This window comes from Danio rerio, chromosome 14, assembly GCF_052040795.2.
Source record: "Danio rerio strain M-AB ecotype USA chromosome 14, GRCz13ab, whole genome shotgun sequence".
Lineage (NCBI taxonomy): Eukaryota > Metazoa > Chordata > Actinopteri > Cypriniformes > Danionidae > Danio > Danio rerio.
Window position 1 is genome coordinate 41422002 of NC_141034.1, and position 25385 is coordinate 41447386.

The window sequence follows — 25385 nt, forward strand, 5'->3', positions numbered from 1 at the left end:
GAAATCATGCTTGTGTGTGTTTGTGTGTGCGCTCACCTTCCCTATACACAGACAGTAAAGCACACCTTTCAAATAGATGAGGAAGATAAATATGTTGTTGCCAGATACACTAGTTTACGTTTATCTATCGCACAGCCGTTCTTTCATGACTTCCCAGATAATCATAAGGAGTCACAGTGTACTGGGTGTCTTTTGTCAGTTTTGATGCTGTCCCTGCACACTTAAAGGCTGTCCCTGAGCTTGGTGGCTGATCCCATCATACCAGTTACTGAGAAAGAAATACAAATAAAGCAAAAGAAGTGTCTGAGCTAAACACAGCATAAATCCATTCTGGAAATTGGTGTGCTGCCTTTAATAATGTATGATTTTCACACAAAATAATTGCACAGAATACACTGCAATTATCAGATGTTGGCAAAAAAGAGGGTTACACTTTATTTGGATGATTTTTAATAACCCAAACCTTAACCTAAGAGTCTATGAATGTGTAAAAAGAGAGTTAGCTGACATGCAGTTGGAAACTTTTGAATATTTTCTTATAATACCAGAGGCCTTGTTTTCTGGTATTATCATGTGTTTTTAGTGGTTCGAATACAATTAGTCAGCTAAGAGGTGTTACCATTTCCTCTTAGTATTATATAAGCCACCCATTATGCCAAGTTCAGACTGCATGATTTTAAAAGTAGTCGTATCACAGGTGTTTTTACACTGCATGACTATCTGGGGTAGCGTTTCGTTGCTGCTGTGTTTACACTGCAAGATGGACTGGCGACATTGGATTTCACACTTCATGACTTTACAATAGGAAGAATCCCCAACGACTTTGGCTCGGTCTGAAATCAGTCTCTCACCACTAAACACATGAAGAAGTGACATGGAAACAACATGAGGTCATGTGGTATATCTTTTGTTATTAACTACATAATGAGAAAGAAGGCTTTAGTGGGGTAGAAAATTGACTTATATTGCTCACCTGGCCTTTGAAGGGAATTAGCAATTTCTCCTCAACTTTTTTATTTTATTTTAATTTTAATCGTAGACAGCTCCAGATATTTAGCATGCCAAATATCTCACGGTTGTCAGCGACTCATCTGCGATTCTCTCACAACACATCTTTGACAGTTTTCACTGTGAGATTGTTACTTGTGTGAACGAGCACCATTTTGTCTGTGATTTCAGCTATTTTACTGCAATTTCTCAAAACTTGTCAGCAAGTCAAAATTGAAGTTAAAATTATACAGTCTGAACTTGGCATTAGTAAAGGCTCCAAAAGTTTATTTATTTATTTATTTGGAAGTGCTGTCACAGCGCTTTTTGGTTCCAAACGTATGTCTAGTAAAAATGTCTTAAACATACTTGGTGGGGAACATTTCAATTTTCTGAAGAATATTTTGTGGATTGAAAAGCTTTTACTGTTGAAAAAAAATTCAAATTTAGAAATGCTAATCTCTGTCAGAAAACCTGGAGCAGAAATGTTCTTATTTTATTTTCTTATTTATTCTTATTTATAGGACTAAGTTTTGCATCAAACTTTAAAATCAAATTTGAAGACTGCTCAGTGCACAACTAAATGCATGAGCATACAGTATTATGGAAATAACTCAAAAAGGGAAAAGCAAGCAAATAAAACTGTGTGTCAATTGCTTTACACATTTGTTTTGGTACAATAAGTGAATTATGAATACCTTGGTTTAGAGTACTTTTACCACAACACGTATTATAATGATGATTTGAGAGCCAACTGCATGACACAAGTTAAAATATGTTTGTTTTATTACCAAAGTTTTCATTCACTCCTTTAAATGTGCTATATTAGTGGATCAATGCAGGGAAGATTGAATAAGAGTATAGAGAATGGAAAGTTCCGTTCTTCCATGTTTTTGGATCAACATAGGATCATTCTGAAAACTTAGCCCTGTATACATTTCTGGAGATCGAGAACTATGTAGCCAGAGCTACGTATGACTGCATTTTATCTTTAAAACAAACGATGGGGGCGGTATGACACCACTCCTTTTCTCACTAACCAGCTGAGCTGTTACCTCCATATGGACTGCTTTCCTGCTGTTACTAGTTTGTCCGGTAGCTCGGTACGACAACAGGGTTTGTGTCCGGTGATGAACGATTCCAGAAAGCAGATAAAACAAAAACAGAATCCAAAAAAACAAAATAAAAATATAACACATATATAATACAAATACACAAAAAAATAAAAAATAATAATAAAAAAAATTAAAAAACAAGTAAATAACAGGGTGAGAATGTGGTAAAATTGTGGTAAAAATCAGACGAGGGCTTTTCTTTTTCAGGATTGCTTTTCAAAACACTGCGGTTGGGTTTAAGGAAGGGGGTGGGCGGGTCAGTAGGTGCTTTTCAAAATACTATTGGTTGGGTTTAGGGAAGGAGGAGGGTGGGGGATCAGTCGGTTGGTCATTCCGTCAGTTAGTCAGTTGACAGCGGCCTCTGGTGGATTTACGAGAGAACACCAGGAGCAAATGGCACTCACAAGAGAGATCTAAAAAAAAAGCGTACACAGCAGCCTCCGGCTAACTGACAGGACACCAATCAATGAACTGCCCAATAAATTAATGGAATCCAAATTCCAGTGTCCTCCTTAATAATTCCTTACATTTTTATAGCGCTTATATAGACACTTACTTTACACACTTTTGGGGGAAATGTGTGTCCAGACTGCACACCACACACCAGCTGATTGGTGGAGAGGAAACAGAGTGATGCAGCCAATTATGATGCGATGATGTTTAGGAGGCCATGATGGACAGAGGCCAGTGGGCAAATTAGGCCAGGATGCCGGGGTTAAACCCCTACTATTTTCGAAGTATATTCTGAGATTTTTAATGACTACAGAGAGCCAGGACCTCGATTTAACATTTCATCAAAAAGACAGCACTCATTGAGTAGTATAGAGTCCTCATCAATATACTGAGGCATTAGGATTCACACAGACCACAGGACGAGCGCCCCCTGCTGGTCTCACCAACACCATTTTCAGCAGCAACCTAGCTTTCCCATGTGGTCTCCAATCCCAATACTGACCGGTCGCAACCGTTAGCTTCAGTGGGTGACCATGTGGGAGTCGCAGACAGCTAGTTGCTGCAATACCCAGAATACATTGCACTTTAATGACTCCTATTTTCTATAGTGGGCGACTTCGGATACAGTAAGTACTAGTAACTCTGCTGGACACCATTCCTCCATGACAAAGTGTGGTGACCCCTGGCCCAGAGCAGTGTAATTACAGCATCTACCAGCAGGGGTTAACTTGACCAGCATTAGCTAGCCAAACACTGACCTTTGTGAAATACAGGTCCATCTTTTCATCTAGTTACAGGAAGGGAACATTCAATAACACACGGGTATTGAGGCACTGAAGGCTGGTTGGAGGGTTGTGTGTGTATGTGTATTTGCCCGGGGTGGCTGTTCGTGTTCAAGCAGAATAGAGTCAGTGGGAGATCAGAAATGAAGACGTATCATCTTTTTTGCCATCTCTAATCTGTTTATATCTGTGTCCTCTGCTTTTGTCATGAGGGATCGATCCAAAGCTGCTTTTGTTCGTCCGTTATCTTTTTCTCGGAAGGAGTATGAAGGGGGTTACCCAATCTAATTCTCCCTGTGTGTAATATTCTGGGGAGCAATAATCACATTCAGCTCCAAGTTGATAATATCACACCACAAAAAGAAAAGGCAATATCTACCCATCATTGTATTCTTTTCCTTTATTTCTTTCCCACAAATGGACCTTTTTATTAAAAAAAATGAGAGCAGCAAAAGGTTGCCTGCTAATGGCTGTAGGTGTGTACATGATCCTATATCTTTCCTCATCGCGGAAGCAGTTTTGTTTGGTGTTCGACATTCAAGCTATCAGTTCGACAAAACTTGAAATGTACAGTTACACGAATGCTGTATTACCTTGAGATACAATGGCTCTTACTGCTAAGAGTTGAATGAGAAATGGATGAAGAATTCAACAGCGTTATGGAACGCAATTGTCTATTTAATATGTTTTATAAATGGTCAACTATAGATGGATCTGCAAAATACAACAGAGAGAAGTTGAAACAATCCTACATGTATGAAATCGGTTTTCTTGTTTCCTGCGGTTTCCATCCTAAGGTGTTTAAAAAAAACAAAAAAAAAAACAAGATTATAAACCAACCATTTGAGAAGTCCCAAATGTATCTATGTTTGCCAATGAATTTAATAATATCACAAATTCTTAATTTCTTCCTCCAGACTGCGAAAGCCACTAAGCCCACACCAATATGTGCTCATCTCTAAGCCAAGACAAATTTGAGCTAAAACATACAATTATCCACATAAAAACAGCTCCCCTCCTTAGCAGGCTGATTTCAGACCACACACACACACACACACACACACACACACACACACACACACACACACACACACACACACACACATAAACTTTAACCAGAGATTAACAGGGTAAAAATGGGCCTCGGCGAAGCAGTGGAGCAGTAGGTAGTGCTGTCGCCTTACAGCAAGAAGGTCGCTGGTTCAAACCTCACCTCAGTTGGCAATTCTGTGTGGAGTTTGCATATCCTTCCTGCGTTCGCGTGGGTTTCCTTCGGTTGCTCTGGTTTCCCCCATAGTCCAAAGACATGCGTTACAGGTGAATTGGGTAGGCTAAATTGTTCGTAGTGTATGAGTGTGTGTGTGTATGTGTGTGTGTGTGTGGATGTTTCCCATTGATGGACTGCGGCTGGAAGAGCATCCGCTGCGTAAAAACATGCTGGATAAGTTGGCAGTTTATTCTGCCGACAAGAAAATGAATGAATGAATGACTGAATGAATGAAAATTGGCCTCATACTGTTACACATTTATGAAATACCATTGACTATATTAAATATTGAAGTTCTGCTCAGTCGTCTAATCATTGCTAGCATCAAATGAAAGAGTTTAGGCTGTTACTAATGCAAATTCATAAGTACAACAGAAAATGTAAAACAATAAGAACAACTGTGCAAGAGTAAGTATAAAAAGGAAAACATGTCCATAGTGTTTTGATTGGCACCAGTGTTTTCATGAGACATGAATCAGCAATATGCACCGTCTGAAACACTGCATTTCAAATGCAATAAATCAGCTTTCGAAGGGCACTTCAGTGTAAAAACAATCATGGCTATCATTTTGAAGGGTTTTGTCAAGCAAAAGTGCTCAAAACTGAACTCTTCAAAGAAATGAATGATTTGGAAGAGCACAAGCAATGGACATTTTCGCTGACATGATTCACAGACACAGATAAAAAGATGACGCAGAAATGCATTAAGGGGACAGGATTTTGGTTACTTTGAAGGGATTACTTTAGGGCATAGGGATGAGCCCTTTAGCATAGAGCACAGCCAAACTGACAGAGGTTGAGATGAGACTCATAACAACATTTTCACAAAAGCCAAAGTTCTTTTTTTGCCATTTTTTGGTGGTGGCTTACCAATGGAAACTCCAAACAGTACATTATTGTCTTTACATAGGGTGCTTTCACACTAGCACTTTTGTTCCACATCCGGGTTTGTTTGATGTCAAAGTATGTTACGTTTAGCTAGTGTGAACGTGTCATCTGAACTCGGCTGTGCACACGTGAACCGTACCCGAGTCAGCCTGAAAGAGGTGGTCTGGGGTACGGTGCGGGTGAACTCTGGTCCGGTTCACTTCTGATATGAATGCAATCATACCAAATAATGGAATTAAACCGCCAACGTTCAATCGTGTGTGTATGTCTCTGTATTACATAGACTGTAAAATTTATGGAGGTAGTATCCGTGGCGTCACCCATAGGTTTCTGAACACTGCAAAAGAAGCTACAAGTAGGCGCGGCCAACCATCAACATTTTGTTCGCACGTCATCACACCCATGGTGAGATACCAAACAAGGACAAAGAGGCGGAGAGTGAGCGGAGCTACAGACACCTGCTGGCATTTTGTTTTGACCTGGCTTAGACAAACTTTACTTTGGGAAAAGGCTTAATACTTTATTATGTGTGACTCGTTTGTATTCTGACCACATGTGTTTTGTTGTGTACTATATCAATAAAGTGTTTAGACTTTTAAAAACACAGTTGTAATACATTGAGCTACTGAACATAGTTCTTATGACGTTTTTCTACAGGAGGAAAACGCAAATTACTTCCAAACACTTTAGATATAGTCTGTGTTAGTAAATGCAAGACTATTGATGGAATCCAGCATAACACTGTATGACAGAGCTTCAGAGGACTGTTCTAGAGCCTACAGCTAATCAATCTGTCAGATTCTGGAGTGCATCTAAGCAAAATATAAGTGATAAATAATCTTAAATAAAACAAATACATATAACTTTACTCACATGGGAAACGGAGACCAGGTGAATGTTTTGTGAGCACAATTAAGTGCACACAGCATCCCATATCATCTGATAATTGTAAGAAATAAGTTCAAAAGGAAACTGACTGTGTAAACAACACAAAAATATGATGAATATGCCGAGTTCAGTGGCTAATCTGTCGGAGTCAGCTGAGGTGAAGTAACCAGCGACCAGCGAGACCTAGCCGTCACTCAAGTGGCCACGCCCTTAATTATGCAAACTTAATTTAGCCTAATATAAAGAAAACGGATGAGTTAAAAAAAATAAATAAATTCACCCCCTCACAGTTGTCATGAAGGGTAATATTAGCTATATGAACCAAAATCTTTCTTTGTACCATTCTAACAGTGAGCTCAATTGAAATTTGCTCAGTTATGGAACCAGGACTAGCGTGATTTCGATAAATTGCAGTTTCAGTTAAATCCATATTGGCTTCCCGAGGGAGAGCGGGAGGTTGCCGCTTGTATCAACTACCTTGGTGACAAGCAGGACTATGTGCAAACAGTGATAATGTCTGCTTGTCTCCACCAAAAATAACTTTTGCAGACATCACGTGACATCTGAACATTTTCCATTTTTAATGAACACAAACTAGCCAAGAAGGTGGAAAGGGAGGGGGGTGGGATCAATTGAACTTGGGTTCGGTTCAGGAAATTGAACCGAGTGTGAAAGCACCCATAAACTACAAAAGTAAACTACAAAGTTTTCCTGCTAACATGTTACTGTACTTTGCATACTTTGGTTTTTAATGATTTCTATCACATCTTAACTGGCAAAAATGAAATACTTGGAGTTACAAAAAGAAATCGCTATCTTGACATCACTGCTGGAAAATAAACCGATGTATTAATACAGTCTTGTAAATGCGGTTTACTTGTGTAGGTTTGCAAGCAAATGGGGACAACAAGTTATTATAATAAGCTGATTTCTGTGAGTTGTCAGTTTATTGGTATGCATATAAACATGCACCGGGGATGTAATCTGTGCCTCACTTAAACAATCTAAGATGATTTGTCAAATTCTGGATCTTTAATTTATGATAACTGATTTATAGTTAATTTATGTCTTCAAACAAGTTTGCGAATCTGATTAGAATATCTGGTATAAAAATAATTTCAGAGCAAATTTTCTATGTGACAGTATTGTAGTTTTGTAATGTAATCTGCTTGTTAAGTTGTAAAATGGAATACTGTTTCTGGATCCAAACTGCTCATTCTATTTAAGAAAATATTTATTTAACTTTTTAGTCATATCACACATTGAAGTGCATGTCATATAAAATCATAGTGTAACAACAGTCTCTAGACATGCTGCATCACAGACACCAATAGCTTAACAATTTATCCAAATTTAATCCCTTTCTGGCCACCGGATATTAGGTATGGGTATATTTATTTTGCAATTTTGATTTTCAAAAGTATTGCATCTCTTTGTAAACTGTTATTATTACAATGTGTTGAGTCACATGACCCCCAAACAGTCTGATATAGCGCTTGGACTCGAAAGCCACTTGGTGTGATGTCACACTTAACAAACAGATGATGGAAGGCATAACTGGCTATTTAAATTCAATGTTGTGTCAAAGCAGCTAAATAAAATAAAATAAAATAAAATAAAATAAAATAAAATAAAATAAAATAAAATAAAATAAAATAAAATAAAATAAAATAAAATAAAATTAAATAAAATAAAATAAAATTAAATTAAATTAAATTAAATTAAATTGTGCACGTGGATTTTCTCAAGGTGCTCAGGTTTTCCTCACAAGTCCAAAGACATGTGGTATATGTGAATTGAGTAGGCTAAATTGTCCATAGCGTATGAGCGTGAAAAAGTGTGTATGGATGTTTCCCAGTAATGGGTGGCAGCTAGAAGGACATCCGTGGCGTAAAACATATGCTGGATAAATTGGCGGTTCATTCTGCTGTGGTGGTCCCAGATTAAGGGATTTAGCCAAAAAGGTAATGAAAAAAAAAAAAAAAAAAAAAAAAAAAATATATATATATATATATATATATATATATATATATATATATATATATATATATATATATATATATATATTAAAATATATAAAAAAAAAAAAAACATCATATTTAAGATTGTGGAACAATCCAGCATCTCAGGCAGGCAGGGGTAGTTGTAGAATGCTGGTGTTGTTCTAGAATTTTTTTTGCATCTGTGCTACTTCTGTACATTGCAAGTCACCAGCATATTAGTTATCAAAGTTGCGTACATGACTCCCATAAATGTTATAATTATTTCTTCACAAAAAATAAAATTAATTTTAAAAAATCTGTCAATGAGATTATTGGCAATGTCTATAATAAAGCACTCTCAGAAATTGGACTAAAGCAGATGGTGACTCAGTGTATGTATTTTGATATCTTAAAATACATATATTTGAATGTAAAATGTACATATTAGTCACTAAAATGTATAAAAATGTTCCCTTTGAACTTCTTGAAAAGGTACCATACCATGTTTTGGTACATTTATTTCAAAGTGTAATTAATATAAACCGAGATCAATTATTTTAAAAAACATCATTGAATATTAAAGATTTGTAAAAAATAATTGGTCCTACTTATATGAAGTGACCTTAACTACTAGGTACTTGCATCAAAATATAAATACAATGTACTCACTGTGTTCAAGAGCACCATAAGTGTTCTTCAATGCATAATCATGTAGGGTTAGGGTTTGGTTTGGTGGTATAGGTAGGTTAAGGGAATGTTCAACAGTGTCATGTTTAATGTAATTACAGAAATGAATTGCAGATGTAATTACATGCAGGTATTTAATCAACCATAAAGTGGGACTAAATCATTTGACAATGTTATTTTCCCCAACTTAATATAGTATGTTTGTAAGAAAACATCAGCAGTTGGTTCCTACTCTCAGCATCACTTTCACTTGAAATGACATGAATCATTTTGAGTCATTACTGAGCTCCAAACTGAATCGCCATTTATTTTTCTGACATTTCCTAATGTAATAAATTGAACGCTTATGAACGGCTATATTTATCAAGCGGCCATAATTATTACTAAAAGCCACTGGGCTCCCAAATGTTTTCTTTTATGGCATTTCTGTCATTTATTTTTGTCTGGAGCTTGCTGTAATGTATGGCAGAGACATGTCTGACACATATCCTTTTACATTAAAAGTCACTTTGGTCAGGGTGACTTTAATCTCCCACAGTAAGAATCTACCAAACACACATCATTATGTGGCATCGTCTCGCTTCAAGGTGAACCGTTTATCCTTTTCATTTCACGAGAAAAGAACTCCTCTTTAAATGTCTGTCTTTCCCCCAAGAATCGGAGTCTCCTTTGCCACAAAGATCTGAGGAGCTTTTAAGGGTATTTCATTAAATACATTGAAGCAGATTATGCCATTACATTTATGTAACTGAAACACAATCAGACATAAAAGAAATTTAAAAAAAACAAGCCGTATGGATGATCTATTCCCTGCCCACGTATCAAAGTCCCTGTCTTCTAATCAGTAGGACAGATGTAGGATTCTGCAGTCTGTGATGTAGATTGGCATGCAGCAAAAGCGTGAAGCACGTCTCCTTTTTACTGACTCCCCTTATTGGCATTCAACGCCATTGTTCTCCCATTTCAACGCTTTGCTGTTTCTATGGCAACCCGAGACGTAATCAGAGGCAGGCAGTTAAAGATGTGCCTCTATCACAGATAGCGGTACCAGTTCCTGATAAAAAAGAGAGCTCAGATAAAACGTCCTACATATGTGCCTTAAGAGAGAATCTCAAGTCCTATAATACATCACAACTCCTGGGAGAAGGACAGAACACACTGCAGCAAACAGCTTCAGCATGAGGCTCTGTGCAACACATCAAGCTAGTATTATGCAATAGATGGACAGCATGTGGACTCTGCATACTGTAAATAAAGGAGGTTTGGATATGTGTTACACCTATTACCATGAGGTGCATAAAATCAAGCATACAGCAAAACAACATGTCTAGAATAGCCAGGTTCTGAAGAATGGTGGCCTTTCCTGTTGTAAATCAAAGGTTGTATTTACTTGTATGCATTATGTTGATCATAAGTGACATTATGGATGTTCATTATAGTTCAGGATATTTGGATTTTAAATAAATGATGCTCTTTTCATCCTAAAAGAATGTATTAGAGGTTCCACAAAAACCTCTGAAAGATAATGTCAGACTAAAGCCTGAAATGATTGCTGGTGAAAATACAGCTTTGCTGTGACATGAATAAACGCCATTTAAAAAATATTAAAACTGAAAATATAAATATATATTTAATTTCACAATAATACATAATAATACAATACTTTTGCATTTATTTTTGATACCCATCTTAAAAAAAAAAAAAAAAAAAAAAGGGTAATACACCATGAAATGTACTGAATTATGTAGCCAGAAGTACGTATGACTGATTTCATTTTTAAAACGAACGCTACGGGGGGTATGGCGCTGTTGCTTTTCTCGCTTACCAGCTGACCGGTTAGCAGTTTGTCCTGTTAGCTCACCATGTACGTTGGCGGACCTGAGAAGTAGATAGGAGTTAATCATGATGAAGGGGTTCAAGTCTGGTGAGGAACTGCTTCAGAGATCAGGTAAGACAAAAACAGAAGCCAAAATAATTAAATAAACAAGTAAATAACAGGGTAAGAATGTGGTAAAATCTGAAAATGTGGTTAAAACCAGATGAGGGCTTTTCTTTTTTCTGGATTGATTTTGAAAAATGTTGGTTGGGTTTAGGAAAGTGGGTGGATGAGTCAATCAATACAATTGGTTGTCATTCAGTCAGTCAGTCGACAGCGGCCTCTGGTGGGTTTACATGAGAACAGCAGGTGCAAATAGCACTCGCGAGAAAAAATTAGAGTAAATAAAATAAAAAAATAAATAAAAAAAAATGAAACTTCTGAACGTAAAGGATTACAATATTAAGTTACTCTCCAAAAAATGTTAATAGTTGCATTACTTAGTTACTTTTTATGGTAAGTAATGAGTTAGGTTACTTTTGCAAAACTTTTTTTTTTCCCGGACTAAAGCTTTCTGGTCTGATTTAAACTTGTAGGTTTATTCTTCTTCTTCTTCTTTAAATAGAAGAGTTCTGCAATTAACAACACACTGGATAACCTACACCTTCATTTTTGTCTTTGATGCATTTAAAATAATGTAATTTATTTAAAAAATAATAATAATAAAATAATACTTTCATATCAGAAATGTAAAACTCTGCAAGCTTTTTTTTTTTTTTTTCTCATGAAGACCAAATTCTTTTATTGAGTGCATGATTACACTGATTTCATTCATTCATTCATTAATTTTCTTTTCGGCTTAGTCTCTTTATTATTCTGGGGTTGCCACAGAGGAATGAACCACCAACTTATCCAGCATATGTTTTACACAACGGATGCCTTTCCATCCATACACACTCATTCTCACACATACACTACAGACAATTTAGCTTACCTAATTGACCTATACCACCTCTTTTGGCTTGTGGGGGAAACCGGAGCATGTGAGTTAAACCGGAGAACATGGAAACTCCACACAGAAATGCCAACTGACCCAGCCAAGGCTCTAACCAGTGACTCTCTTGCTGTAAGGTGATTGTGCTACCCACTGCACCACCGTGACACCTACATTTATTTTAACTTAGCAATTTATTTTTTATAAAGCTAAGTAGTTCACATTTATTTATTATATACCCCTGAAGAGTAATAATTTTACATAGCTTTCAATACTTGTAATGTCTTACCCCCAACACTGGTGTTAACTGACATATCACCATTGTTAACAAGCACAACTTACAATTTTATTATTTTTACAATATTAAAAATTTTAATAATGTTTTAGTCAATGTTGAACTATGAGTATACAGTACTGTACAAGACTGATCCTACTGGTTCATGATATTAAATACAGTAACTAACATGAACTAATGGACCATTATTTTAAAGTATTCGCAAATAAATGTACTTCTAATATCTGATATATTTCATGACAAGTTCCACAAAGTTCCACATTTAAAAGAATAATTAATGATCAATATAAACATTTTCTTCTTTAAGGTTAATAACAAAATGAAAACCAAAAATGAGATTGTACATTCATTGGAACATGATTACCTTCATATCCAGTGAATAAGATGGAACTGGAAAGTAATACAATTTTCATGAAAGACCTTTTTTTTCTCCCTCTCATATTTGATCTACGTCTTCTAAGATTTACAAAAAGACATGTGAGATGTCATTCTTTGTGGTCAAAATCCGATAAGGTGAGAGACTTTATTATTAATTTTGTTGATGTTGCTGAGACCTTTCCTTTAGCTTTAAAAATTCAGTCAAAGTATCAGAACTTTCGTCATGTCAGTTACTTCAATCATTGATTGATTCCTCAAAGGTGAAAAGTTCCAGGCACATCTCTGTAATGACAAAGCCACTCTTTCTACCTCGCTCTGACTGACATCTTCAACTGCTTTGATTCTTTTCATTTTAAAGCATTTCGCCCAATTGCATCACCGAGATTCAAGCAATGATAAATGAATAATTATGTTAAAAGTGTCAAAAAAATGTCACCAGCGGTGTTTGTGAGTGCGTGCGTGTGCGATAGATGAGATTAAAAGATATGTGCTACACCTTGTTTTTGCTTTAGGTCATGTTGTGAAAGTTAGATTTGATGAAGATACTGCGATAGTGTCTGGAGACGAAGTGTTGAGTGTTTTCAAGTGTTGTACACTTAACCTTATATGTCCAGTGTGCTGCACTTAAGCTTCACTCAGATGCCAGTGGCAAGGCCAGAATTTTTAAGTGAATAGATCTAGGTGAAATAAGGAGGACATACTTTTACTATACATGAGATTAAAAAAAAAAAAAGAAAAAAAAAAAAAAAACGAAAAGAAAAGAAAAGAAAAATACAGGAAACTAAATTCTGCTTTTTAAAAAAAATGAGTTAACTTATAGAGCAGGGAAAATAAGTATTGAATAAGTCATGTTTTTTTTTTTTTTTTTTTTTTTCATAATAGACTTGTAGCGAACCTGAAGTGACTGACACTTTTCTTTTGAAATGTAGCTGCTTATGTCCATGTCTCACCTGAGTCTTGCACAGTAAGGCTGACTGGACAACTTAGACAAAAATTATTTTATTAGATTTTTTAGACAAAGATTAATTTATTAGTGAGGACATTTTTATCTGTAGATATTGGTGGGGACACAACCCCTCTATCAATGCTAATACTACACCGTTGCATAACCTAATTTGTAAACTAATTAGATTTTTCTTTGCAGATATGGATTTCTTTGGTTGTTTCCAACATCCAGGACAAATTTCAAGTCAATCGATATGAACTGAAAATTTAAACATACAACGTGCGTTTTCCTTATTTTGAATTACATCAAATTTAAATATTGATGAATTTGTATTTACATTACCATAAACTGTATTAAATAAAGCAACATGTTCTATAAATCTTGAAACATGCTAGCCTCTTTTAAAAAGTTTAGGTAACAAAAGAATTTTTGGCATGACTTATGAATCACAACATTTTCCTATAGTGTTCCACTTCTCGTGAAAGAGCAGGGGTGAAAACCCGGTGTCCTGGCCAAAGTCCCTCTATCTGTCTTATGATCATGGTCTCCAAATCATCCCTTTCCATCGAATTGGCTCTATCACTGTCTCTCCACTCCACCAATAGCTGGTGTGTGGTAAAGCGCACTGATGCCGTTGTCCTGTGGCTGCCGTCACATCATCCAAGTGGGTGCTGCACACTGGTGGTGGTGTGGAGAGACAGTTTGTTTTTGACAAACACTGGGAATTGGAATCAGAACAAAATAAGAAAAAAAAATGCAAATGCATTCCAGTAAATAAAATAATTATTAAAGGAGGGCTAGAAAAAGCTGTCAGTCACTCCTTAAAATTTGATCAGCCCATTAGATTCTGCTGTTATGCTGATGTATAGACCCCACACATTACAAGTAAAACTATATTAGCAACATTAGTAGCCTATATACATAATTATCTAAATGAGCTGTTTTCAATTAAAACAAGTTTAAACATGACATGACATTTGATCTAAAGATATTATTCCACAAACATGCTTTGCTAAAAAAACTTTTTTATTATTATTTTACAATGACATTTGAAAGTGTCTGGAAGTTAGCCATAGGAACTGGAACTGGTGAGTGGGTTTAGTGCAGTAGTATATTCTAATAGAGGTCCATACCTGGACCAAACAAAGGTCCAATATAGACTAAACGAATTTAAAAATAAAAATACTGGAGTAAAATAAATATATTGAGACAGCTTTTAAACATGATCGACCCAGCACAGCCTCTCACTCTCTTAACAGTAAGTGAAGAAAATGTGTTCAATCAAATGGTTTTCGTTACAATTTCAGCATCCTATCCAATCACATGTGATTATGCAAATGGTCCTCGCGAAGAGATCCGAGTCGCATCCTATCGCATCAATATATGCAAATATATACGATGATGTTGCAACTGTAAGCAAGCAGCATGCAGACACACAGGAATGTTATCACCAATCAATATCAGAATTAGACTTTGCAAACATGAGTAGAGCTTATTAGCTTAATGTTAAGTGTACAGGAAGAGGACAGAAAAGTAGATGTTCATTCTGCCCCACAAGAAACTCAAAATGCATAGCTGTCTATGCTTTATGTCTAAAAAACAACATAAAGACACAGGAATTTCACATGAAGCTATCCTCAAAGTCAGAGCTATGAGTAAAAATAAATAAACCAGCCAATGACCAGTCATTCCATAACAGGCTGCAAACATGGAGCATGTTGGATTGGATTGATTACGCAGACTGGCAGACTTGCAGACTTGCATTTAACAATGACCATCGAATAGAAGCACACAATTGCTATACAAGTGCTTGTCCATCACGATCTCCATGCAGGAGTTCTTCTTTTATACAAAAAATGCTCAAATGTGTCTCATTTGGTTGTGTGAATCAGCAGATGTGTGCAAGTGTACCAAAGTCACCCTGGCCCTTATGTAGCTTCACAACTGGCATTACTCAAACCAGAGAGTCATCAGCATTTGGACAACATAGAAAGAACTGCTTCCTGGTTTCAATGGGATTCAATTCGACATCTTTTTGGAACAATTACAGCCAACAGCAACCATAAACTGGCAGAATTCACTCAAAAAATGATTTCCCACTACGCTTACAGCCTTGCAACTAGTTTGCAGTAAACACATTTTCTATTTACTGAAAAGAGAATGGACGGGAGGGAGAAAATGTGAAATGTTCGCTCACTAAAATTTCACCTTACCTCATGCCTCGCGCATTCCTTTTTCAAACCATTTCCAAACAGGTTTAACAAAGCAAATTAGAGGGTAGGATGGGGAGCGTTCCTCGCTAAATTTAACACATAGCGCTTATCGCAAACAGTGCGTTAAGCAAATCACAAGGAAAAGATGTGCATACGCTCAACTGACAATAACTGTTTACAGACTGCCGCTGCTTCGTTGACTTCGAAAACAGCCGCCGCTTATTGACTGGCTCTGGAAAAAAGCGAACACCCCTCCTGAAGTTAATCAGTAGCGCAGTCCGCTGGGAGCTCACCTTCTCCTTCTACCGGCTCCCGTCTCCGTAAATTTAACGAGGCCACAGCGTTTAGTTTCATGGACGGCTAATTCTGTTTGTTTTGAATGGCATGCGCCGTACGTTGACCGGGATGCTTAATTAGCGCTATTATGAAAGTCTGTTTACAAATGAGCAGAGTAATCCCTGTGACAGCATGCAAAGATGTGATTCTCCCTTTCCCCTGGTGTCTAAACTGAAGCACCAGGGCAGAAAGAAAACCGTAAACATACTGATTCTCTTTTAGATTCCATAATGACTTTAGGCATCCAGTCGAGAACAACTGAATGCATCAAGGTCCATACAGCTGTGACTCCTGCAGAAATCAAAACGTTTGGCATTTCTTTGACTATTAAAATTTAGAGTTGCATATGCATAGTGCATAAATATGCATGCAAAATATGTTTTAGATGACATCCTTGGGCTGAAAAGGATCTCTTGTGTGGCTTGCATATCTCCAGAGTATTCTGTGTACTGTAAACATCTGTCTGCAAGATTTGTGTTTACGTGCTTATATTCAAAACTATCAAAACTCATCAGAAGGTGTCCTTCATAGGATGGTAGTCACTTCTAAATTGTTTATTATGTGTCATCACAGGAACCTGGGGAAATTAAATATGGCTACATTCATTTATATGATGCTAGTAGACATTTTCTTTAGTAAAACAGGGCACAAATCAAATATGAGGCAACTGCAAAGCAAAATATGATGCTAATAGAATTGGGTGCAGGTTATGAATACACTTCTTTTTTTCAGTTTCAAAAGCTGTCAATGACAAACATTAAATTTTATCTCATGTTGACAGAATCAGAAATTAGCTGTTTTTACTACTTATGTGTGGTAGATTTTAGTGTGAGAAATGCTATATTTAAGGCTATGTATTTTTTATTGTTGTTTCATGTTCAATCACTTGCTTACTGTGAAGCTGGAGACATTTTATCTGCTTCTGTTTGAACTATTATGAAAACTGTATTTCAGAATGATGTAATTCACAGTACTTGTACATGCTGGCCACTGGCAAGCAGAAAGTAAACAAACCAATTCATGGAATTTTACAGTCTCTTCAATAAATTATGGCCAACGTGTACATTTGCTGATCATTTTAAATAGCTCTGCATATTTTATTAAACTACACATTGGCTTGTTTTTTAAAGCCTAGAATTCTTCAGCAATAAGCTATATATAGAGCATGAAAACAACAAGTTAAGTGTTGAGGTCAAAATTGACTTCACACTTAAGCACAGATGCAACATGAAGGTGTTAACTGTTAAACTGCACACATAATGTACCATAACATTGATCTGAGGGGAAGAAAAAAATCTAAATTAAAAATAGCACACACCATGTCTCAAACTCACATACTGAAGTGTTATAATCACAGACTCCTCCAAACAACTGTTAAAATAACTAACAAACTCTTTGTCATTTTCATAATACTTCTAATTAGTGGAATATATTATAATTAGCAATAATCAGTAACCTTAACACAGAAGTTCTGGCCAGGATTTATAAAATAAAATATGTATCCACCTACAGTACATACAGTATATTGACATAATTTTTAATTATATATTCTTAAGGGGATTGTATTGTGTTCTTTTACAAAATCTTGATATTGTTTGGGGTGTACTAGAGCATGCTCTTAAGCTTGGTGGTGCAAAGATACAAAACAAAACAACATTATACTTATAATAATTTACATTACAACAATACCTTGCTTCCCAGTCTGGCACAAACAGCATGGTTAGTTCTGGGATTAAGGCCTGCCTTCTGAAAAATGAAATGTGTTGTCATTGGCTAGTTGTCCTAGCGTATTGTAAACGGCTAATCGCTTAGATTTTTAGATTCTTAGATGTTTATTTTAGATTAGATTCTTAGATATTTCCATACTACTACACCCATTGCCACAGCAACAATTTGTGTCTGTTCTATGATGGCTGGCACTTAGTCAGAGAGAATTCAATCGAGTTTAGTCATACAAAAGTGTACGGTTTTAAAAAGGAGGCTTGGCACCCAATCCTACCCTTAAACCCAACAGTCACTGGGTATTACAAATTGTACTATATTGTACGAATTAGATTGTACGAATTCATATAAATTAGCCACTAAATCAAAAAAAGTTATGAATTGCCGTGAGATTGCATTGGAATGCACACATGTACAAGTAAAATAAAACATTTATGATTTGTAAAATATGCACTGATGTCTATGGAAGACGATGATAATCATGTTATACAATCTGATGATGTTTGTTTCTAAAAAGAGATATACACTATTTATAAAATTAGAATGTTTACTTAATTGTTGTCACAGTTAAGCAGCCACTTTGTTTCCCACTTAAAGTACTTAGTGAGAAGTCGATTAGTTTACGTTGTAAATCCAGCAACTCTAATCTTTCCCTTGCAATGCAGACAATCATGCCCATTAGCTGTCATAGACCAAATGACATGATCATGAAGCTCTTGAAATGTTCAAATGCATGTTTTACAATATAATAAATTTCAGCTGAAAATATTGATTAAGAGTATGTAACGTTTGTACTGTTTTGCCCAACCCAACCAATCAAATTTCAATAGGCTGAATGTATTTATTTATTTGATCTGTTCTACTTTTCCTCCGGTTTCCCCCACAGTCTAAAAACATGCGTTATAGATTAATTGGATTAACTAAATTGGCTGTGGTGTATGGGTGCGTGTGTGAATGTGAAAGTGTAAAGGTGTTTCCTAGTACTGGGTTGCAGCTGAAAGGCAAACATATTTAAAATCTGTTTAATGAGATCTTTTGCTAATTACATGAAACATGAGACATTCCTTTTTTATTTCACGCTATAACAAGAAGTTAAGAAAGAAGAATTGGATACACTTGCATGTGCTGTGATCTGTCAAACTTCATTAAAGCAGCATTTATAGTCATCCTTTATTGCTAAAACATACAATTACAATATAATGTGAAAAACATAACTTTGTTTATTGCCAAACATATGTACACTGCTTATATTTATTTGATGTGATGTGTGCTATTCCCAGTGGTGAAAAGAGTACTGAAAACTCATACTTAAGTAATAGTACCATTACTTGCCTAAAATTATTGTGCTTTGAGTAAATTGAGTAAATGTATCTGTCGTAAATATTACTTAAAGTAAGAGTAAAAAGTAGACATTTCAAAAGTACTCAAGAGTAGTGAGTTTTGAGTATTACGCGGGAAAAACTGATGCATTTACATGTAATCTGTGCATGTGTGTAAACGTAACATTCTGTGGTGCATTTAGTTTAGGCTCACAGCGTCATAAGACGTCTAGTCAGCATCTAAGGACAACGTTATTTTGATGTCCAATAATGACATCACATGACGTTGATATTTGGTTGATTTTAGTTTGTGTTAGAAGGTGACCAAAATCCAACGTTGCGCCAATATCTAATATCAATAAATTGATGTTATTACTGACATTTATTCGTCAGGTATGGCAACCAAATCCTGAAACACCTGGGACCTGTTTCAGTAAGGAGGTTTAACCAACTCAGAGTTTAAACTTAAACTCTGAGTTGTTTTACCGAGAGATTAAAAACACGGAGGATCTGAGTTAGGTTAATCAACTTTGAGTAGACCAACTCAGAGTTAAGCGTGCACACCGCAACTATAAAAATGGCATTATCAATGGAGCAAAGACATTACGAGTCACCATTTCTTTCTCCAGCTAAACTTGATGTGCTCATGCAAAGTTATAGCAAATATGACCATATATTTAAAAAAGCAACACCACTGCATCAGTGAAACAGAGACTTTTAGCGTGGGAAAACAGCTCAAGTTAATGTGGAATTTTACATTCAAAGTGTTTCAATATTTAAGTAAAATAAAATAAGTAACACTACAGTATGTGTGACGTTAATATTAATTTACACACAATCCCACTTTTATACACGTTGATCAGTATTAATAGATTTGAAAGTGCACTTGTGTGTCTGCCTTTTTTATTGATCAAGTGAAAGAGGTTGATACAACATTTAGAATGTAAGCAGAACTAAACAATATTATTTAGAAAGAATAAAAATCACATTAATCTAGTATTAAAAGTATCGATACTACACTAAAAATGTACTCAAGGAAAAGTAAAAGTACACATTTTTAAAACTACTTAGTAAATTACAATTCCTGAGAAAAACTCCTTAATTACTTTCACTATATATACTTTTTAATGATATATATATATATATATATATATATATATATATATATATATATATATATATATATATATATATATATATATATATATATATATATATATATATATATATATATATATATATATGGAATACATTTCATGTAAAACTTTAATAAAAATAAAATATTAATGTATATTGTAATAACACAAAGCCTTAAATAACAATAAATTTGTAACATTCCATTATCATGTATGCTTACATGAAACAAAACACATTACATACTGTATAATGTCAAAATGTAAAATGTAAATGATATTGTTGTCCAGCTCTAATCTGCAAAAAAAGATCTTACGAACATTAACATTACATTTCACATGAAGCTGCTTCAAAAACTAAATGAATATTTAAAATCTCTTCATGAGTACTTTTATTTGACAGTCCTCCCAATGAAAGGTCTGACCACTGGATGTCATGATTGACCAATGTGAATCAAGCATTATAGAAATGCGGATAATACTTGAAACTCTTCAGTCACTCTTACAGCCTGTGATGTGGCAATATATTATTCATTAAAGATGCCTGCTTGGATATACACAGAGAAATGCGGGTGTCTTGTTCACAGAGGCACCTGTCACCAGAGGGGGGAGTTCCTATTACAGGAGCACTCTGTGTTTTAAAGCCTGCGTGATGACATTTGGTAAATTATTTAAACATGCATGGCAGGTGTCTGCTGAAGGTGTCATATGCTATATCAGCGCGATTTATTTTGCCTTATTTTTATGCCAGCTCAAGTCTGCTTGTTCGTTTTCTCTTTTCTTGTTGCTTCTCTTACTTTTACAGCCTGTCAAAGAATCTTTTTCTTCTTCTCCTCTCTATGATTGCGATACCCCAAAGCGATATTGGAGATGCTTCAAATGCAATTCAGAGCATCGGCCCCATTATTTCCTTGTCCGTGCTGACATTATGTGTACACACCACAGTGAGGAGAAAATGAGCTTTTTATTTGGTCTCTGTCTGGCAATTGTTCCCTTCCCTCAGCTTAAAGCATTTAGACTTACCATCATCTTATGTTTTCCTCTCCTCTGGCGGTGACACTCAGATGTAATCCCCTTGTGAGGAATGTCAAATGGAAGTGCGGTCTCTCCTCCGATGGCTCCCCAGAGTCTTTTAATACCATTGCAGGAGCTTTTGATCACACTTGTGACCTGCAAACAAGTTCCTGTGTAAGATTATACCTTTCACCACACAATCACATCATCCCAAGGGCAAATTACTGACTGCACATTTTCTTTTGCTTTCTTTCTTTCTTTTTTTCGGCTTGGATAGTTGCCATATGAACAAACCACCTAGCCATGTCATGATTAGGAAAGGCCATGTGGTTTCATTACCTTGATAAATAAAGGTCACCCTACTGTGCTGTGCAGAGAACTTTAAGCATCTTACGGCCATCTGGAGCTGCTGTTCGAATTATAAATTGGTGGAACACAACACAATTTGCATATTTATCTAAAAACACAACTTCAGACCATCACCAAAAACATTGAGTTAAGTTTATCTTATAATCAAATGAAGATGATAAGTTTTGTGCATTGAAATCATACTTGTGCTATGCCTATACTCCACAGCCATTTAGCAGATTTCTCTCTTTGTCTACTACAATATGTGTACATGGATATAAAATGTAATATATTTCAAATATACACTTTCATTTCCTTATAATATATATTTAAAATAGGTGTCGCATTGGCGCAGTGGATAGCACTAACACCTCACAGCAAGAAGGCAGCTGGTTCGAGTCTCACCTGAGTCAGTTGGCTTTTCTGTGTGGGGTTTGCATGTTCTCTCTGTGTTGGCATGGTTTTCCGCCAGATGCTCCGGTTTCCCCCACAGTCCAAAGACATGCGCTATAAGTGAATTGGGCAAGCTAAATTGACCATAGTGTATGTGTGTGAATGTGAGTGTATGGGTGTTTCCCAGTGCTGAGATGCAGCTGGAAGGGTATCCGCTATGTAAAACATATGTTGGATAAGTTGACGGTTCATTCCGCTATGACAACCCCTGATTAATAAAGGCACTAAGCTGAAAAGAAAAATAATAAATTAAATTTAACAAAATTAATTTGGGCTCATGTTCAAGTTAAACCTTAACAGGAGCAAGACTTTTCTATAGGTATGTTTTTACTTACAGTAGTCAACATTTGAAGAGGATCAAAAAAAGTTTACCAAAGTTGTCCTACAAGAACAAACAGGTATTGTTCAATGATCATTTTATATGATGTCTATTTTGTACATAAAAAGGTACTTGTGCTAATCTTACACACTACAGGCATTGGGTATATATGGAGACATTCTTATTGTAAACTGTCTTGGTTTTCCCTTTAAATGGTCCCCATTATTCTATTTAACAGGTTCCTCATTTTGTTTTGGAAATCTTCTACAAACACACATATCGGTGATGGAAAACCCTTTAATTCACTTCTAAAATTCTTTTAAAAACACTTTCATTTTCTTATATTTAAAATCACACAGTTTTCAAATTATTTATTTGATTTGGTTGAAGATACAGTACCGGTCAAAAGTGTTTGGGGTAAGTTTTTTTAAGAAAATTATTCTGTCCATCAAGGTGTAATGTAATGTAATGTGTTTATATAGTGTATTTATTGTGTATGGCCATACACCCAAAGCACCTTTACAATCCTGAGAGAGGGTCTCTCCACACCACCACAAGTGTGCAGCATCCACTTGGATAATGCGACGGCAGCCACAGGCCAAATGTGCCAGTGCGCTCACCACACACCAGCTATTGGGGCAGTGAAGAGACAGTGATAGAGTCAATTCAGTGGATGGGTATGATTGGGAGGCCATGATCGGTAAGGGCCGATGGAGTGACTTTGACTGGGAGTGACTTTTGACTAGTTAAACCCCTATTCTTTGCAAGAAGTGCCATGGGATTTTTAATGACCACAGACAGTCAGGACCTCGGTTTAACGTCTCATCCTAAAGACAGAAGGTGGCATTTATTAAATGTAAAATAACTGTTAAATTGTTAATTATTTATTACAATTTGAAATAACTGTTTTCTTATTGTATGTAGTTTCAAAAAAATATTACTCTGGTCATTATTGCTTTTATTACTATTACCATTAATAATAATAATAATAATAATAATAATAATAATAATAATAATAATCATTAATATTACATTGATTTCTAAAGGAATATGTGACTGAAAACTGGAGTAATGAAGCTAAAAATCATCATTAAAATCACTAGAATATATATTTTTTAATTCATGATAAATTACTTTGGAACAGCTATTTTATAGTGCAATAACATTTCACAATTTTACAATTGTCACTGTATTTTTTATTAAATAAATGCAGCCTTGGTGAGCAGGAGAAGCTTATTTTAAAATATTTAAGAAATCCTACTGACCCCAAACTTTTGACCAGTAGTGTATGTTCTTTCTAAACCCCTCCTTTCTAAGAGCCCACTCTGTTCTCATTGGTCTACTGCTTACACCGTGTTATGGAAATACATTTCCATCATCATATCTGACAGGTAGTTTTCTTGCCCAAGCGATCATAAACACTACAATCACTGTGTTGATTGTACTATATAACTACAGTTGTTAATCAACCCCGAACTCCATTGCATTTACACATTTATATTTAATCATTAAGCAGACGCTTTTGTCCGAAGTAACTTACAATTATGGACATCTTACATTTTTTTTTTTTTACAATTTTTTTGAAGAGAAAGGGAAGGAGAGAGAGAGAGAAAATGATTCTACAGGTGGTGTTGGTTTTATTAATCTGGGTTAAGGTGCTCTCGAAAAAAGATGGGTTTTTAGTAGACGAATGAAAGGTACCAGTGAATCCACAGTCCGTGTGGTAAAGGCAAGATCATTCCACCAGTGTGAAACATTGAATGAAAAGGTTTTGGAAGGTGACGTATAGCCTCTCTACGATGGTACCACAAGGCAAGGCATTATAAGCACAACATGTGCAGAATATTCCCTTTCGGCTAGGTGGGAAAAACGTTTACATTTTTGATGTCAGTCAAAAAGGTTCACCAAAGTTGTCCTGCAAGAGGAAATGTTTTAGGTTACGTCAATGACTACGTACTATAATTTGTGGTTCATTATAAAACCTGATGACTGCACAATGTATTCCCTTCATGTATTTGAATGTTTCAAAAGATATAAGTAAATATTTTTATATATATATATATATATATATATATATATATATATATATATATATATATATATATATATATATATATATATACACACACACACACACAAAAACAATATGTATCATGCACTTTGATCAAGGTTTGTCAATGACCAAACAATAGCTGCGTCCCTAATGGCACACTATGCACTGTATACTTATCCACTTACACACTCAACAGCATAGTATATGCATGTAGTGTCATCCCAAATGAAACACTAATGTGTTTTGACGGTTGCCAAATTAATGAAATAAATGAGCAAACTACCAAATTATACCTGCCAGGAGTATAAAAACATTCACCATCGGGAGGCACTATAATCCAATTTAATAGGAAAATACTGCTTTCACAATGCAACATAAGTTATCCAACACGTGGGCCCGATAGCTCCGCCCCTTCCACTATGAGTTGAATAAGTGCATCATCCGGGTAGTTAAAGTGCACTTATTATTTTTAGAGCTTTTAGTGTGAATGCACTATGTACATTATTTATACAAAATGGCGCAGAATAGTGTATAAGTATACGATTTGGGATGCACCTAATATTCGGTGAAGTTATGCATGCACTATTATATAATCATATTTTATAAAGTAACTTCAACTTATAATTTCAAGGCAAAATGTTTTGAGAGTCTGTGATTATTGAATCGCACCCTGGGTGAACTGGACTAACCTGGATTGGTGCTAATAGTAATTAGAAACTATTTTATTCACAAGGTGTTCCAGTGTGATCCCGGTACACCAACTCATTTAAATCTTTATTATCATTTCTCATGATTAACTTTCTCCCAAGGCAGCCTTATCGCAGATGAGTGTGAATCCAGAGTCTCTCATCTGAGCCGTTTTGAAGCGAATGAGTGTTAGTGCTGAAGGGAGAGGCTGCTCATCATCTCCGGCAGAAACAGGTCAGCTCCTGAAGAATACAACAGGGGGACGTTCCCTCGCTATGCATGTCTGCACAATTATAGTATTCGTGTAATT

At 35.7% G+C, this 25385-nt stretch overlaps 1 long non-coding RNA gene across 1 annotated transcript in view; it reads right to left on the reverse strand.

The window, feature by feature from the left end:
• Window positions 1–25385, reverse strand: part of LOC137487534 (uncharacterized) — a 298360-nt gene that overhangs the window by 29910 nt on the left and 243065 nt on the right. The window contains exon 4 of the long non-coding RNA XR_015507807.1: window positions 21225–21371. This is a non-coding gene — a long non-coding RNA (uncharacterized LOC137487534). The remainder of the gene's footprint in view (window positions 1–21224; window positions 21372–25385) is intronic.